Here is a 19,053-nt window from a genome sequence, read left to right on the forward strand (position 1 = left end):
TTTTTTAGTTTGCAATTTGGGGAGATACTTACTTTTTTTTTTTTTTTTTTTCCGGTACGCGGGCCTCTCACTGTTGTGGCCTCTCCCGTTGCGGAGCACAGGCTCCGGACGCGCAGGCTCAGCGGCCATGGCTCACGGGCCCAGCTGCTCCGCGGCATGTGGGAACTTCCCAGACCGGGGCACGAACCCACGTCCCCTGCATCGGCAGGTGGACTCTCAACCACTGCGCCACCAGGGAAGCCCTGGGGAGATATTTTTAAGTTTACTCTGTACTTTACTGATTTAACTTTTAATATTTTTATTTATCCACAACTGTTAATGTGGCTTTAAATGAGCAATTTTCATATAATACTGACCTTATCTATTTTCTTCTTTATATCAGCCTTTCTCTTTTGCCTGTTTTTTTCCATTACGAATTTTCTGTTCCTCTAAGAGGTCACAACTTCTTACATTCTAGCAGTTTCCTGACATTTTAAATTATATTCTGAATTACTTTCTGAGATGTGCTCTTCCTTTGAGCCTTTAGGATGGTGTTTCCTCACTCATTTCCCATGTGTTCCGCCCCTCCCCCCCGGCTTTTCTTTTCTGCGGTACGCGGGCCTCTCACTGCTGTGGCCTCTCCGGACGCACAGGCTCAGCAGCCATGGCTCACGGGCCCAGCCGCTCCGCGGCATGTGGGATCTTCCCAGACCGGGGCACGAACCCGTGTCCTCTGCATCGGCAGGCGGACTCTCAACCACTGTGCCACCAGGGAAGCCCCGAACTCATCCTTAACAAGGCAGGATCTACGTAGACGCTGCATTATACGAGAAGAGTATAGGTCATCTGTCACTGGCTTTGGCACTCTGTGCACTTGGGGGAAGGTTGAGTCCTTTTCACATTTGCTCACCTGTAGGTTCAATGGTACATACACTTCCCAGTCCTGTTCTTGTTTTCAAATCGACTGTCACCTGGTGCGTCGTTCTTTTACTGCCTGGCTCGCTGATATTCCGAATGGGTGAAGTGCGTGAGAAATCACAGTTCTCCTGGCCCCATCCCCACTCACTGCTGTCAGGACATTCTCCAGACTTGACCTGTGGGATCCGTACCTCTCTGAATGACTAACAGCCCTCCCCAGGCCCTGCACCCACCTGCACTGCCCACTGGCTTGTTTTCCAGGAATCGCTGTGCAGAGGTGGGTAGCAGGGAGGGAGGGGCAGATCTCAGGCTGCTTCTGAGCCACAGGGGCTGGCTGTTTAGTGCTTGAGAGGGTGCAGATCCCGTATCTCACATCGGGGTCTGAGAAGGGCGAAGGTGCCAAGTGCATCTCAAATTAGGCACGGAGAGCAGTGAAGGTGTGAGTGCTGTTTCCCCTTTCCCAATTAGTCTCCGTTTTGTAAAATTCTCTCCGTTTACTCCACTGGCCTTAAAGGTCCTGGAGGGTTTTTCCCTCAGATTCTGATTGCACACTATTTTTGCTTTTTTTGTAGCGTGGTAAGTTTTATCTTTTCCTCTTAGTGCCACCCGAACCGGGATTCGACAGAGGTGTCCACAGGGCTACCGCCCGGTGCCCCTTTCCACAGGAAGTCCCTCCGCACCCCTTTAACTGTCCTCTTGGTCCTCCCCGTGGTGATTCGGGCCCACACTGGGGACCTCATTCCTGCAGTTGTGGGTATGTGGTCAGTAACAAATTCAAGTTTGGTTTTCTGGGATCGAAAAAAGAACCTCGTAAACCATTGCCTGACGCTGCGTGATAGTTTTACACGTAGCCTGAGACTGTGTTTCTCCAAGTGGGCTGAGTTTACGACTGGGGATATGTGAGATGATCTTAGATCATGTGGAGATAACAGTTTTTAAGTTCCATTTATTTTCGTGTGTAATAGAAAAAAAAAACAACCCAACCCAATCAAATCCACGGTTTCATAGATATTACTGCTTAGGGCCAGGCTTAATTCAAGTTCTGTGTAAGTCAGTAAATCATAGTGTAGCTGATGCATGACAGTGGGAAAGTTCTGAGAGCAGAACGTGAGCGACTGAGGTCTGGGTGACGCTGAGGAGGGGATCCCATAGGTCTGCAACGGGGCCTGTAAGGAGGCTTTTGAAACCAGTGCCATTTCTGATATGTCCACTTGATCTTGGGACTCTTTTATGATGGGGACACGTAGAAACCTTAGGAGGGGCCTTGGCCCCCACCACATTGAGTGCAAGAAACTGGCTACCAGTCACTTCCCAGGGGCCATCGCTTGGCCTGGTGGGCCAGATCCGGCCACTGCCTACATACAGCCCCATCCCTTTCTTGCTTTCTTCTGAATGGGCATCTCTCTGAATGTCTTCCCTTGCTTCCCTGTGCCTCTTCACACTCCCCAGCCCCTTGTGTGCCTGGGTTCAGATTTCCACGCCCACCTTACTTCCATATTCCTTTCTGAGATTAGTGGGGAAACCTCCCCTCTGTAGTCAGTAAGGATTTCCTTCATTATCTCGTGTGGACACTTAACTATGTATTTCTTCTTACGATCCCGTCCTCGTTTGCTTCCTGTGACTGATTCTCAGAAGCCACATCCGTTCATTCCCCATCACGTAGTCCCTGAGTATGACTGGTTTGGAGGGGAAACAGATTAAGACCTGGTTTGTTTGTTTGTTTGCCTTTAAAAGTACTGAGAGGGGCCCGGGGGGTGCTGCCTGTATGAATGGAGGGCATGGGGGTGGGATGGATTCACTCTCCTGCTACTTGAATGCACCCACCCCCTGCATAGGTTCCGCTGTGCATCCCTTCTGCATGAACTCAGCATTGACCTCTAGGATTTCACCACCATCTTCATGCAGATGCTCCAGCTCCATGTGTCGAGGGCCAGACTCACCCCAGCTGCTCAGTGATCACTTTGAACTTGGATATGCAGACAACAGACTCCACCACGTCCCCGCAAATGGCTCCCACCATAGCTGGAGCGCTGGGCAACTGGTTCTAGCTTCTCTTGTTCCCTTTGGAGTTGACTTTTACTTTCTCCCATTCCCCCGGCGTCTCACCAGTTGCCGAGGCTTGTACTGCTTCTTACTTAGTGTTCTGCTCTGGTCAAGCCCTTTCTTTTCATCCCTGCTGTCGGGCAAATTCTGTATCTTCTGAGGAACTGCCCCTGCCTGTCCCAACTGAAAGGGCTCTGCCCTCAGGACTCTGAAAGCTCATTGTCTTCCTACTTAGCAGTCAGCATTCCTTGCAGACTCGTCTGTATGGTTATGGTTATCCCTTTTTTTTTTTTTACACTTGTGTTTATGCCTTATCTTCCAAATTTTAGAAGTCAAGTCATATATATAAGACTTGCGTATATCTTCCACAGCGTTCAGGAAAGCAGTCGTTAGTAACTTGATTAGTTATTAGTTGCTGATTGATTGTGTAGCCAGGGAGTGGGGCTGCCTTTGAGACCCTGTACCCTGCACGGGCTGGTGAATAATTTTCCCCTTCATTCCTCTGAAGCATTTAGAAGAAGTGAGTCACCGCCATCCCCAGATGTTCTTTCTTAATTATCATTATAAGACAACGGAGGATGAGGTCCCACAGCAAACGTGGCCTATTTTTGGCTGACAGTTTTCAACTCAACTGAAACAAAGAATCATCGGTCACAGGAGGGTTGGTTGCATCTGACTCCATTCAACTCGGGAAAATGAAGCTTAGTGGAAATGACTGCCACGTCTTTTTGCTTCTGGATCTTGGGTCTCCTGATGTCTTTTGTTTGTCCACGTGGCCCCATAGTTAGAAACATACCTGTTTTCAGAGACCAAAAAGGAGGTGAACAATTTGTGCTTTTCCCCAGCCAACTGTAATGATAGAGTACTGTCAGTAAAGCAGAACAGAAGTGACTTGTGGATTAGAACACTAGGATAACCCCAAACAGTAAACCCATTGGAATGTGTATGCGAGTCTTAACACGCCCAGAAACGTTAAGTTGGGTGAATCCTAAAGAATAAAACCTCTGCAGTCCTGATTTGTTTTGCTTTAGTTCAGGTCAGCGCAGATCAGCCTCCTGGATTGTAATGGCCCAGAAAGGCCCCTTGCCATTGGCTGGAGGCCTTACAGAGAACCACCATGATGGTGATTTCTGTGTTGCCTACAGCAGGGCATTATTGTCTGTGGTTGTATCTACTCGTCTCTGTGCTGCAGGGTCAGAGTGGTGTCAAGGCTGAGCGGCCTGAAAACCGTCCCCTCTTTGCTGTTATTAAAAACAAGGAGTCTTGGGCAGTGAAAGCTTCCATCGCCATTTTAATTCCACAAAACCAGAGGGCCTGAAGATGAGGGTCTTGGCAGTCTAGATGCAGATGAAGTTTTGTTGTCATCTTCTCCTGGGTGGGAGCCCATTTCCAGGAGCAGAGAAGGACCTTGCTGTGTATTCCAGGGCATGGCTGGTCCCACAGCTCAGGGTGTGAGTTTGCACCTGGCATCCCTTCCCACACCAGGGAGAAGATAACCCAGCAGCCGCTGGAGGACTCTCGCCTCTGGATACGTACGGTGCTCACTTCTTCTCTTAGTGGCTGCTTTGGGACCATTTTACAGCTGTAGATTTAAGCGTATGTATAGATCTATGTATAGACTACATTTTTTTTTAATCCATTCATCCAGTGCTGGACCCTTGGGTTGTTTCCACCTTTTGGTTATCGTGGATGATGCTGCTATGAACAGGAGTGTACAAATATCTGTTTGAGTCCTTGCTTTTGATTTTCTTGGGTATATACCCAGAAGTGGAATTGCTGGATCGTATGCTAATTCTATGTTTAATGTTTGGAGGAATTGCCTTACTGTTTTTCATAGCATCTGTACCATTTTACTTTCCCATCAGCGGCGCAGAAGGGCTCCAGTTTTTCCACATCCTCGTCAATATCTGTTCTTTTCTGTTTTTTGATAGTAACCATCCTAACAGGTGTGAGGTATTATCTCATTGTGGTTTGAATTTGCATTTCCCTAATGACTAGTGACACATGACATCTTTTCATGTGCTTATGGGCCATTTGTAAATCTTCTTTGGAGAAATGTCCTTTGCCCATTTTAAAATTGGGTTGTTTGTTTTTGTTCTTGAGTCTAAACTTTTTTGTGTCCAGGGAAACTGCAGCACCTACTCTTTCAGCCCCTGCTGTTAGTAACAGCATCAACAGTAATAGCTCACATCACCCTCGCGCTATATTGTGTTTACATGGATTGCTTTTTTCCCCCTTTAATCCTCACAACAACCTTTTGGGAAAGATAATCTCCATTTTACACCTGAAGAAACTGAAGCTTAGAGGCCTTGCCCTACGTATCACAGTGGTGAACCAGCAAAGCCCTGACCCTGATCTGACTCTGTCCCTAAATGACAGTACTGATGGCCGGGCCCCCACCCAAGGAGCTGGCATTGAAACCTTCCTAAGTAGACACTTCATCCATGCGTTTGAGAGAAGTGATAGTTTCTAGGAAACCACGCAGTCCTCAGGACCTCTGTTCCTCCAGGACACCACGTTTACTTCGATGTAAAGAATCAGTTCCTCAAATCCCAAAGGTTTGCATCTGAAAGCAAACCCAGAAATGCAGGGCACTTCAAGTGCTAAACCTTCAGCTGCCCCGAAAAGCTTTCTAAGCGGAGGGATGGGATATATTCACCAAGGAGCCAGGTCCGTGCTGAAACTCATTTATTTCCTTGGTGGAGGCAGTGTTGCGCTCAGGGTCCAGTCCTTTCTTCCCGTGAACCTGACAGTTTTGTGATCCCCAGCCTGTTTTCATCTGAGATGCCCGGCGTTGCCTCCTCTATTCCCGCTGTCTGTCCAGGTTTGGAGGTGACGGGGGCTGAGTGAAGGCAGGGGACCCTCACCTTGCCCTTTTGGGGGCAGCAGCTTTCCAGCCCTGGACGAGTCCAGCACAGTGGTTCTTTGGGGGAGCATTCTCCATCCTTTTTATGTTGGTTTTTATCTGGCCTTGGGTTCGCACAGCTGGGGCCGGAGCCGGGGCCAGAGCTGTGACTTTGGGATGGGAAAAAGTTGGCGGAACATTCCCCAGCAGGGCTTGGGCAGGCCCAGGGAGTCCCGCCTAAAATACAGTGGACAAAAGAGCTCTTGTCCACAGCCCCGGGGGTGGAAGGCATCTGGTCAGTGACACAGGCTTGGCCATTGTATGTCGTGACCTCAGCCAACTTTTTTTAGCTGAGGAAGGAGAAAAAGAGAGCGTGCAAAAAAGAAAGAGAAAGAAAGGAAGAGAGAAAGAGAGAAAGGAAAGAAGAAAGAGTGAAAGAGAGAGAGGGAAAGAGAGAGAGAGAGAGAAAGAAAGAAAGCCCCCAGATCCTTTGTATCTGGAAAGTCCAGAAGGCGTCGTTGATTTCCCCACAGGAGCTGGAGTGCAATGTAGTGGGTTCTTTGTGAAAGAACAGCGATGAGAAAAGCCACAGAAACATCCTCCGGGGTGCCCAGAGCCCTGACCCTGGGGTAGCTGTTCGCCTGGGCCTCATTTCCCGCAGAGGGGCCCGTGGAGAGGAAGCTGGCAGGGGCCTGGCCAGCAGCCTGGGCACTGCAGACAGGACCCACGACTCTGAGTTAGTGGCCCCCAAAGAAGATGAGCCCTCCTCCAATGGTAAGAATCGTTCTGCTTACCTGCCAGCGTGTGTGCAGCTCGCCTTTCTCCGCAGGCTCCTGAGATGGCTTTAGCATTTTAAAGAGGCAGTTCTGAGAACCCTCCGAGATACGAGATACGGGCTCCCGACTGCTGAGCTTACAAAGTCTGGTGTGTCGGGGGCACCTTTCCTGGGCCCGAGGCAAAAGGAGGGGAGAAGATGTGGGCTGATGTTGGAGAAAACAGGAAGGGAGGGGGCAAAAGATTGAAAAGGGGATGTTTGTGGAGGGAAAGGGTCTTGGGTCCCCCTCGGTTACCTGGGGAAGCAGTTAAGTTCAGTGTGACGGAGAAGCAGAGTGGTGACATGTGGATTTTTCTATGGTGGGGATTGGAGTCCAGATCTGCCTTTCCCAGTAATTTGTCCCACATCCAAAGCTTGGCTTCTACCCACCCACCTGCCTTCTACTCCACGGCCCAGTTCCAGATGGGACACTGGATGGTGAAAGCCCATTAAAGGACACAGTTCCCCAGAAGGTTGTTAAGTATCTGCCCAGTTAACCCAGTTTCTGCACTGGGGTTCCAGGCCGGGCTGGATGTTTCTGTCCAGTTTGGTGGTGGCAGCCGTGGCCACCCTAAAGATGATGGACGCTCTCCTGAGACGTAAGAGGAGAATAGCCTTATTTTGCCAACCGTCCTGCCTCTGGAAGTTAGCCTCCCCCCTTCTTTGGAAAGAGGAACCAAGAGGGGTCAGCTGAGACTTTAGTGACCGCTCTGTTGAGGTTCTGGACAGCTGAAGGGGGTCCAGTTTCTGTGGAAAGTCCCATCTGTCTCTGCATAAAACCTTCCTCCAGGACATTCTATCCCACTGGCCGGGTCAAAATCAGCCTCCCTGATTGTGGCGTGGCTTCTGATCGAGGCCTGAACTATACCAGGAGCTGAGATGGTACTCACCCTCCTGGAGCATCGTCTGACCAGCCAGGGGACCTAGTTCCCAGCTGGGCTTCTCAAAGAGCCTAACATGCATCTGAATTGCCCAGAGACCTTTCAGACGAAGAGCTGGGCTCTAGGGTGGGGCTTGGGAACCTGCGTTTCAGACCAGCTTGCAGAGGACGCCTGGGCTGCCGGTGCAGGGACCACACTGGGATGGTGGCTATTGTAAAGAACCCAGACCAATCAATCCAGTGCTGACGGTTACAGCTGCCCACGAGCTGGCTGCCGAGCGCTGGGCAGGTCTGGCCCTGGCTGTGGATGGCGGCAGGGAGGTTTACGGGCAAGATGGGATTAGCAAGGAGGTGAACGCTGAGGTGCATTCAGGGAGCGGGGAGGAGCCCGGGAAAGCTCTTGGCAGAGGCTGAGGTGTATGGGGTGCGGGCCGTTGGCGGGGTGCAGCGTGAGTGGTGAGCAGAGGCGCTGTGTGCCCGGAGGCCTGGAACTGTTCTTCCGGAGCCTGCCTTGGGTGCGGGGAGAATCCTAACTTCGGATACAGGGAATCCCAGGACGCCAGGTGGACGTCTGGTTCTTGGCAAAATAGAGAGCAACCGTGTGTGGCGCTGGGAGTGACAGGGAAGGGGCGGACACGGGCCAGCAGGACAGAAGACCTCACCGGAACCCCCCATGGTGAGAGGCGGAGGCGCCGAGCTCCAGGGTAGCGAGGCAGAAGCCCAGGTGTTTGGGGCCCAGGCAGCGTCCCAGGACCGCCTCTGAATCCCGTGCCTGCACTTAAATGTGCCTTTTTTCCTCCGACAAAAACGGCACGTCCTTAAGAGAGAGATACTAACATCCAGAATCATTGAGCATTAGGCTATACCTTTCAAACAAAAAAGAAACAAAAAAACAACCCTGGAGACCATCTGGTCCAACTTCCGTATTCTTGAGATGAGGAAATTCTTTACCAGCAGAGATGAAGTATATTGCTCAAAATCTCACAGCAAGACAGCGGCAGCTCTTGAGTCCGTGTTCTCTGCATGGTGCCCCAGAGCAGTGGTAGATCCGAAACCTCGATGGCCGTGTCCTCAGCTGTCCCATTTGTCTAAGTTTTATATGCACCAGGAGCTCAGGCTCCAGAAATGGCAGCTGACTTGGGTTGGTCGGAATCTCACCCCTTCTGACTCATAGAAACAGTACCAGCCCCTCTTAGCCTTAATCTCCCTCCGGTGTTCATGGTTCAGAGCCAACTAGGGATCTCTGGGAACCAGCTCGCAGAGTCAGAAGTCTTTGATTGGAATCACTGGGAGCCCAGGCCGTTGGCACTGCAGAGTAACTGGAATGCGGTCTCCATGGTGAGAAGACTGGCCGCCCCGGGTTTCTTTTGGTGCCTGCAGGCCTGCGAATAGCATCCGTAAAGCTGGATCAGCTGGATCTCGGCCAGAGACTGGCCGTCAGAGACACCCATCTTTGTGCCCTAGTGAGCTCTAGTCTGCCTCCCTTTAAAACGGTACCCACTCCCCACGAGGAAGCCTGCTTTTGGTCCTGGAGCAGCTGTGGACAACAGCTGTGTCACCTGTCTTTGAAGTTCCTTTCTGGCGGGCAGGCTGCTTTACATGAGGTACCCAAGCCTCTGACTTCCCTGGGCTAGCAACCCTCAACGCCCTACCTCACTTCTGAGCTTCTTAAATCCATTTCGAACAGAACAGAATGCTTGGGAAATTTGATTATGGGGTTTTCTTCAGTCATAACAACTTCTGTGAGTGCCAGGAATGGCATAGGCATTTGGGGGTTTTGCACCTTAATACTAAAGAAAGGCCGTGTTTCTTTTTCGCCTCCCAATACCAAGTGTTGGCAAAACTCTCTTATTCCCAGCCTTTTTCCTCTGCAAAGGGAAATTGGACCCGGAATCATCTAGAGGGGACTTCACCCTACCAGGAGCTCCCTAGGGAGAGTGCTCTGGTGAGTGAGCCCCAAAATGTCCTGCAAAAAGCATCTTCTAGGGCAGGGTAATTGATATCATTATAGAGGTAAACTAGTATAGAAAATCTAGGATGCGTTTTTTTGTTTGTCTTTTTTTTCCTCTCCTAGGATGTATCTTGAGATCCTTTACAACTATGGAAATGGTGAAACTTTACCCCAAGTCCTTCCTCTCACAAATAGGGACATTTCAGCCCTAAAGAGGCCAGAGCAGCGCCCTGGAGCAAAAGGGAGGAGAATTCAGTGTTCAGTCTCCCCACAGTGGTTTGAGGTCTAATGCCCACAATTTTTATAATAGTATCCGGGTTTGGGCATAAACTTAATGATCTATAATTTTTGTTAATCACTTCACTGGTGTCTTTCCCACCAATCCTGAGTCTGGAGTGAATGAAGCGGTATCTCTAGACCAGAAGAGTTTCAGACTGCTTCCTCTTTGGACCCCAAAAGAGTTTGGGGGAATCATGCAGGAAAAAAAGGGTAATGTTTCATGACCGTTTATGTTCCTCGTCAGGAGGTCTCTGCCACCTCTTTATGCAGCCGCTGCTTTTGCAAGTTTGCGCTGGTCATTTAAATGCCTCGAAATTTCCCTTGTGGAAGTTTTGGGTTCTGTTATGAAAGACGTGCCTCAGGTTGTGGAACCCCAGTAGTCTTTTTTATATAAATTTATTTAGTTAGTTTTGGCTGTGTTGGATCTTCGTTGCTGCACGTGGGCTTTCTCTAGTTGTGGCGAGCGGGGGCTACTCTTCGTTGCGGTGCGCGGGCTTCTCACTGCAGTGGCTTCTCTTGTTGCGGAGCACGGGCTCTAGGCACGTGGGCTTCAGTAGTTGTGGCACACGGGCTCAGTAGTTGTAGCTCATGGGCTCTAGAGCGCAGGCTCAGTAGTTGTGGCGCACGGCCTTAGTTGCTCCGTGGCATGTGGGATCTTCCCGGACCAGGGCTCGAACCCGCGTCCCCTGCATTGGCAGGCGGATTCTCAACCACTGTGCCGCCAGGGAAGTCCGCACCCCAGCGTTTGAGGGCTGGCAGCCCTTGGTTTTATAGACAAGGAGACAGACATCCAGAGAGGCAAAGAGGACTGCGTAAATCACAGCTCGTTGCCTGGGAACACAGTCTCTTTAAGCCTAGACCCTTGTGCTTTCTGCCGACGCTCCCGATGGAGGTAGGATGTCAGAACAGCCCCTGCTATTTTTATCTGCTAGGGGAGGGGTAGGAGGAAAGGAGCCAACATTCTCAACAGCCCATCAGGAAGCTGAGTCTGAATAAAAATGTCTTTGTTAATCACAAGTGAGCAGAATCTCTTGGGTTTTTCCTGCTCAGAAGCCAGGAGTTGGAACGGACTGCCGGGAGCTCACTGCCTTTTCCTTTATAGCCCCGAAGCATCAGGATCAGACACACCTGAGAAACAGGACAAAAGTTAGGGGCTTTCTCTGGGGTTCCCCAAGCCCCTCCAGACTCCAAGGTGGGGAAGCAGCTGTGGCTTCCCATCTTATCCCCGGAACTGTTCTCTGTATTTCAGGGACATCCACGGGAACCCCTTTCCCCCTGTGGCCCTCAACACGGCCATGAGGCCTCTGAGTACCTGCTCCCAACCTCGTAAACAGCAAGAGTGACTGTGATATTCACTGGCATGTTTATGCTGTCTGGTCAGTGTGGAGATTCTCCCAGGAGATGCTGAAGCGAGGGCATCTCTCAGATCCTTGCCATGCTGGGTGGTGTCACCAGGAAAAGTACCAGCCATCCAGAGTTCCCCGTTCCTTGCATTGTCTCCTCTTAAACCCTGTTAATTGGCCCTTCTGTCTTATATCTGTATGACGGTGCAACAGTAACAAAATCTCTTTCCTCCAGGGTTGGTGAAGTGGGGCCCATGCGGGAATGTGTGCCGGGCCCACGTAGAAACCACTGTCCACCCTCTACTGCTTGGCCCCCAGACGCTTCAAGGCCACGAAGTGGCCTCTGAACCAGGAGGGTTCATTCATCCAACGCTTTCTTGTCATTCGCGGTATCACTTGCAAAGCTTTTCTTCCATCCTTGCCCCGCCGGAGACCCTGTGGTTTCCATTTGAGCAAGTTTTCCTGCTAGGGTTGACTTCCTGTATCCCTGCATGGGCTACATTGTAATTGTGTTAATCAAAATTCCTGGTTCACCAGATCACTCCCTTCCTTTTCATGGTCAGAAAATACAGAGTTTATTGTTCTGTGTCCTCTGCCTGTTCAGTCCTAAGAAACATGCCCAGTGAGTTGACTGGCCCCCAGGGAGGCACTGGGGGGCTTGCTGATGGATATTCAGAGTGGCCAGGACTCTCGCTACGTCTTCAGGAGCCAGACACGCCTGCAGTGCTCAAAGCAGTTCAGCCTCCGGGCCCAGGGCTGACGGCTTTGTGGGAGCCGGGAGAAAAGCCCCATGGCACTGATGTCCACCTCTCGGAGTGGATACCAGTGGCGGCCAGGGTGTGAGGCTTCCTCTAGCAGCGTCATGGATGGAGGACAGTGCTGGAGCCAGTGGGGGGGATTATGAAAGGTCGCTGCTACAGGCAAGGAAAAGCAAGGCAGACGCCCATGGGGAACGGGGCTGGCGAGTCCAGGTGCGTCACCCTCTGGCCACTGGTAGATATCATCCTGGGACCTTCTCGGGGATGGGGTGGGTACAGGTCTGGCATGGTCAAGCGGGGGAGTCCAGCCAGAGGGATGTGGATCATTGCTGTGAAAGTTACCCCATCCATCCATCCATCCATCCATCCATCCATCCACCCACCCACCCACCCATCCACCCATCCACCCACCCATCCACCCATCCACCCATCCACCCACCCACCCACCCACCCATCCACCCATCCACCTACCTACTCTGAGCAATGAGGCCTGAGGACACTTGGGTATCAGGTTTAGAAGAGTCCTGGGGGCTTCTGCATTTAAGTGATTAGAGCCTGGTTTGGAAATTTCCTTTAAAATGGACTCAAAGGCACAACATTGTAAATCAGCTATACTTCGGTAAAAAAATTATTTAAAAAAAAAAGCAGAGTAAATGTGGTACAATAAAATAAAATAAAATGGATTCAAAGAAGCAGCCCTGCCAACCAGGTGATTTCTAGTAAGAGGGGTGTGAGTATACTCATGGAGGGTTCTGGCAGAACCTCTGACGAGTCGGTCACATTTACTGAGAAACTCTGCACACAGAGAAGCGGAAGGGAGAAAGCCATCCCGTGGCTCTGTGGCTCCTGACTGGTAAAAGCTAGAGGTGAGCCTTATGGTTTGACCCCCTTTCACACGGGGTCCAACCAGAGTGGATCAAGGGAAGCAGAAAAGCTCAGACTCAGGCTGGGCAGTAGTGACAGTCTTCTCTGAGTGCTGAGCCCGGCTCTGGCTTTGAGGGCTTCCAAAGGCAAACACGAGGAACAAATGAGATCTAGAAGCCCTGGGTTCCTGAGCTTTCCCTCATCCAGCAAAGTGCTTTGGGCCCACCCTGTCCGCCTTCATGGATTTCAGGGCTCAGGGCTCCCTGTGGAAGAAAGTTTGTGGTCTCCAGGGACCCTTCCCTTCTGCTGTGGTCCCTCTGGCTGGAAACGCATCCTTCTCTAGAAAACAGAGGAGGACAAATACCAGATGCCAGAGGATGGTAGCAAATTCCGCAGGTACCTGAAAGTCTTGGCAGGAGGGAGGAGAGGAAGAAGGGGACTTTCTTTATCAGGATGGGAAGGGAGAGTGGGATTCTGCTTCCTTTCTCTCGGTGTCCACACTTTTTTTCTCCTACCTCCTGATCTTTTCTAGTATTTTCTGGAATTTTTGATCTGGGTTTTTATTTCTTTTTTTACGCTATGTATTGAGAATAGTCACCCTTACACGTGTTCTGTAACTAGGTTTATGATGATTATTTACACATTTTTTATAAGCTGCTTTCAGTGTTCAGCCCTGGTCCTTTTTACCTGGAGGCCTTCATTCTTCACCTGTAATTGTTTTAATCTTTCAGGCAGTTGGAGTACATCTTTCAAGCACTTGATTGGTAAATATCCTGAACCCTTGTCTGTAGAGCAGTGTATTTCGATCGATTTCACTCATGAAAGACAGCTGTGGCCACATAGAATGGGCTTAGCATTTTCTGCCCAGCGGTCCAGGGGTGTCTTTGGAAATGTGGTCACAGAAGAGCCAAGAGCAGCTTTATTTATGCTCCTTTATCGGAGACACCCTCCTCCCACTTAAAGGGTTGTAGGACTTTATCCTTTCTTTGCTGTGTAAATGTATTGTTAGAGGGTGTCAGCTTGTTTTTGGGCTTTTAAAACCCATTTTGCCTGGAGCAGTGCGGGACCTTCCTTTGTGTCTCTACGAGCTGAGGGAAGTTTTCTTCCCCGGGCACCCCCAATCAACCTTTGTTTATAGTTTCTTTTCTGCTACGGCTTTTGTTCTAGTTTCTTCTTCAGGAACACCTAGCATCTCTTCTGTCGATTCCGTTTTCATGTTTTCCCATTTCCTTTGCATTCTGGGAAAAAAAATTCTTCAGTTTGTTTTGTACATAACTGACTTTTTTTTTCTTTCAACAATACTGATTTTATATTCTGTTGCAACCAATGTGGATATTCCTTTTATCACTACCTTTTAAATTTCCCTACAGTTTTGAGCACATCCTGTCCTTTTTTTATATCATTTTTTTAAACCAGCTTGCCTTTTTTCCATTAGTTTGTTCTCTCCTTATGACTCTGGCGTTTGTATAATAGATGCTGTATCTTCCTGTCCTCTTTTGAGGTTGCTAAATGGTTTCCTGGAATTTTTCTTCTGGAGACCAGATGAGCTCATGAGTAGACGTTTGTGCTGCTCCTGAGGCGTCTGGATGCCGTTCCCCCCACCTCCCTGTACTCAAAGTTGAACAGTCCGTTCAGTCAGTCCATGAGGAGCTGGGATTTGTTCACAGGTGGGGCACATGCATTGCTTGGACAGCCATTCTCTGTTTACTTGTTTGGGGAAATAGCCTCTCAAATCTGTTTGAAGCCCAGTTTCTATTACAATTCCCAGTTTCCATCCATGCATCCATTCATCCAGTATTCTGGGTACTGAGCTGAGACTAAGAACAAGATGGACATGGCCTTGCCTTCCTGAATCTTACACTCTGTTTCTCTGTTGTGTGGCTCCTCCTCCTCCTCTTCCTCTGCCCTCTGGCTGAGTCTCCAAATCTCTCACCCCTAGAAGAACATGAAAATGCTGTCAATGCCCATCCTCTTCCCACCAGCCTATGAAACTACTTGGGAGGACTACATTTCCCAGAATGCACTGTGCTGCTGTCATGGGTCCCCTCCTTCCTCCCCAGCTGTTTTCTCTCGGTCGCTCTCCATGGATAGAAAGGCTGCCAGAGCCAGAGAGAACAATACTTTCACCTGTGACACAGAGGAGAAGCGCCCAGTATTCTTGTGGACACAGACCCTGAGGCTGGCGGCATCGGTGTGGGAAGTGGGGCCCTGCTTCATGCCTTCTCTCTTACCCTGTAGCCAGAGATGATCTTTCCTTGGGTAGATCTTCCCAGGTCTGTCTGGGAATCTCTCCACCCTGAACAGGTGTCAGCAGAAAGGTGTGGGGTGGACGTGACTCTCCAGTCTCCAGCCCCGCTGGGTCTTGGGCTTCATTTTTTTGGTTTTTTGTTTGTTTGTTTGTCTTAAGTTTATTTATTTTTGGCTGTGTTGAGTCTTCATTGCTGAGTGCAGGCTTATCTCTAGTTGAGGTGAGCTGGGGCTACCCTTTGTTGCAGTGCACGGGCTTCTCATTGTGGTGGCTTCTCTTGTTGTGGAGCAGGGGCTCTAGGTGTGCGGGCTTCAGTAGTTGTGGCAGGTGGTCTCAGTAGCTGTGGCACGTGGGCTTCAGTAGTTGTGGCTCGCGGGCTCTAGAGCACAGGCTCAGTAGTTGTGGCGCACGGGCTTAGTTGCTCCGCGGCATGTGGGATCTTCCCGGACCAGGGCTCGAACCCGTGTCCCCTGCAATGACAGGCGGATTCTTAACCACTGCATCACCAGGGAAGCCCTGGGTCTTGGGCTTCTTGGTGGCTCCCTTGCAACCCTGTCCCTAATTGGTTGACCCATATTGAGTGACAGTGGAAGCCGCTTCTGGCCTCCGGGTCGGGGACTGCTCAGCGCGCACCTGTAACAAACTGGTTCCCGGGGGCTGATGGCCCCCAGGCACACCTGGCCACGCCCTGGCTGCTCCCGGGCGTCCCAGCTGGCTGTGTCATTGGGAAGGGAGAACTTGCTGGCAAGTTCTTTATGGAGATGTCTTCAGGCGCTGCCAGTCAAGGCACCGGACTCATTAGCAGTCATTGCCATGGCAACGGGTCTGCCAGAAAGTGGCTCGTTAGGCTGACTACTTCAGCGCTGTTATATATAGATCTGGGTGTGGGGGAGGGGGGCTGTGAGGGCCGTGGAAATGCCTTTCTTTAGCACTCCTATTGCTTCTGGGTTTGGGGTGTGAGAAGACGCGGAATGGGGGGACCTTAAAACCGTCCGATCCGGCTGCAAAATCAAGTGTCTGACGGCCCCCCATTACCACCGGCAAGTACCGTCTGCTCACACCTGCGGAAGGTAAGAACCAGGTGCTTCCGGAAGTCTCCTAAGGGGCAAGGAGTCCTGGGTTGAACTTGAAGAAACTGGGGGGCGTCTGAGTGTGGGGTTCGTACTGCCTGGAGGCTGCAGAAGCAAGATAAGTTCTCTTAGAATAGTCTATCTGAAGGGTCTGGGCTACGGGACAGGAGTGTCTTCTTTATAAGTAACCAGGCAGCCAAACACTGTCTTTTTATAAATTATTAATTTTCTGTTCCCAGTTTTGATCTCAGAAGTGATGTTTTCTCTCCATCCCTCCTTCTAAAGAAAGCTGCAGACCATCTCTTCTGAGTTCATTGAGCATGAGATTTAAGGGTACATGTTAAAAAGCAGCTTTCTAGGCTCAAGGTTGATTGTGGAGTCAGAGCCCCGGAATCTGCGCTTTAACCCACATCGCTGGTGACGGACGGGGTGTCCCAGGGACCACACTTTGAGAAACACCACTGTAGGGGGATTTGTGTTTAATCTCTAGGTGACTTCCCTTTGTCTGCTCTTATTTTCCCCCTCCGAGGAGGGGATCAGTAGCCATCATTAAGAGGAAAATTTCTTTGGTTGTGTTGTTCTATGTAGGGAGACGAGGAAGTCACCCCACAGACGGGGAACGTGACTGGTTGGACGTGGGCGGTGATATTTCTGCACGTCTCCTGGGAAGGCATATGCTCGTTTGGAGACGGTGAGACAGGCAGGAGAAGCAGGCCTGAGTTGCCATCCTCCTTGCACGGGAGCTGGGATGTCAGGTGGTCCAGGTGAAGATACAGAGCTGATCACAGACAGCTGGGGAGAGATGAGCTGAGGGTAATTAGGATTTGGGTAACTGGGTAGAAACAAAGCTAATATTTTAAACTGGTTTAACTGGTTTCACCAATTAAACTGTGCATTGTTGGGTGAGATATTAAATTCTCTGAGTCTCAGATTCCTCCTTTTAAAATGGGAAAAAAATGGCATCTCTGTGGCAGGCTTGTGGTAATGATTAGAGATGAGTTTGTGAAGCACCTGGCGCAGTCCTTGGTGCAATGTAAACATTTGGTGAAAGTCATTATCGATGAGCGCAAATGGGATCTGAGCTCAGATGTTTCTTGAGGACCTTCTAGACTAGGGTTCTGAAGTGGTCTAGAAACTCTCGATGTTCCATAGGAGGTAGGCTAAGTGAGTAGGTGCACACATGCCTCCATTTTGGGGGGCAGAAGAGCCGTAGTTTTCTTTAGATTCTCAGAGGATGGGCTGTCATTTACAGTTGAGCGGGTTGTTTACTCAACAAGGGGACCCAGACTGGGGGGGAGTCAGGGGCAGCTGAAACCCAGCCTTGCACTCAGAGGTCTGGCCCATCTGGGGAAGAGGCAGTGTTTTCTCGTTCCCACAAAGCAGTCCTGTGCATGAGGTTAAGAATTTCTTAGTTGGAAGAAACTGGCTTCATCTCCCCCGATTCACACTCCTTCAGCTCATGTTCATTGTAGGTAGGGCCCCCAACCTCACCCCTCACCCCTGCTTCTAGTTCCTATTCCCATGGGAAAGAGCTGCTGAAATGGAAGGGGAGAAGCCACAGGACTAGGGAAGGCAAGGGAAGGATTTAAGTTGGAAGGAAACTAATTAGAAGAATAGGTTTGGCAGAGACCTTACTGGGTAGTTACTCACGCTGAATCCTCTTGATGGCTGTGGGGCAGCTCTCCCAGGAGGCCTGCCCCTCCATGACCACGAGGAATGAGGTAATGGTGGTGGTTTGGGCCTCTTATATGAGGGCCTGCAGGTGGGAAGGCCAACTGTGTGTGTGTGTGTGTGTTAAAATACACCTAACATAAAATTTACCGTCAGTGACATTTATACCTTCACAGTTTTGTGCAACCATCACCACTGTCTAGTTCCAGAACATTCTCATCACCCCAAAAAGGAATCCCTGTCCCCATTTCCCCCTCCCTCCAGCCCCTGGCAACCACGAATCTGCTTTCCGTCTCTACGGACTTTTCTGTCCTGGATATTTCACATCAGTGAGATTGTACGATATGTGGGGTTTTGTGTCCAGCTTACTTCATGCAACATGATTTCAAGGTTCATCTGTGTTGTAGTGTGTATCGGTACTTCATTCCTTTGCATGGCTGAATATTCCTTTTTATGGACACACCACATTTCGTTGGTCCATTCATCAGTTGACGGACACTTGGGTTGTTTCTACCTGTCGGTAATCGCAGATAATGCTGCAGTGAACATGTGCGTACCAATTCTGTGTTTGAGTGTTGTTTTCAGTTCTCTTGGGGATGTAGCCAGCTGTCTGCACGTCTTTATTTTTTTTTAATATTTATTTATTTAGTTGGCTGCTCTGGGTCTTAGATGCGGCACGTGGGATCTTCATTGCCTCATGTGGGCTCTTAGTTGTGTCACGCATGTGGGATCTAGTTCCCTGACCAGGGATTGAACCCGGGCCCCCTGCATTGGGAGCACGGAGTCTTAACCACTGGACCACCAGGGAAGTCCCTGTCCACGTGTCTCTGACTCCTGACTTACTAGAGGCCAGCCAACAGGAGGAACTTCTTTCTGGAAGAGGGGAGAAAACAAGGGGACTGTGGCTGCCTGGGGGGCAGGGCGGAGACAGAACACAGTCAGATGGTGGGCAGAGCGGGGCCCCGTGGCCATGCTGGAGGGGATGTGGAGACCTCTTTGCCACGTTGGCCAAATTAGGAAATTGGCTGAGTTGGCCCGGGTGCCCCCCCCCACTTTCAGCACCTCTTGGCCCTTCTGGGCTCAGCATCAGGGATGCCTCCCCCAGGTACCTTCCAAATGGTCCTGCATTTCCCGGACGCGGGAGACCTCAGAGCCATCGTGGCCCCTACCTGGCCATCAATGTCCTCAGACAGAAACCCGGGCTTCTTCTGACCCTACAGAGTTAGGCAGATTAACCAGTCATTCTAAAGAGAAAAGCACCATGCAGCTGTGGAGACAGGACAGATGTCACTGGTGCTGTTTCACAAGGGGGACCCAGAGGGATGGAAGGTTCGGTCCACGCTCTCCACCAGCCCAGCTAAGGAGAGGTCTTTTCACCAGAGTATGTGAG

General features: G+C 50.4%; 1 protein-coding gene across 8 annotated transcripts in view; it reads left to right on the top strand.

The window, feature by feature from the left end:
- Positions 1–19,053, top strand: part of GAS7 (growth arrest specific 7) — a 200,873-nt gene that overhangs the window by 99,842 nt on the left and 81,978 nt on the right. The window lies entirely within an intron of this gene.

The sequence above is a fragment of the Phocoena sinus genome, chromosome 20 (assembly GCF_008692025.1).
Source record: "Phocoena sinus isolate mPhoSin1 chromosome 20, mPhoSin1.pri, whole genome shotgun sequence".
NCBI lineage: Eukaryota > Metazoa > Chordata > Mammalia > Artiodactyla > Phocoenidae > Phocoena > Phocoena sinus.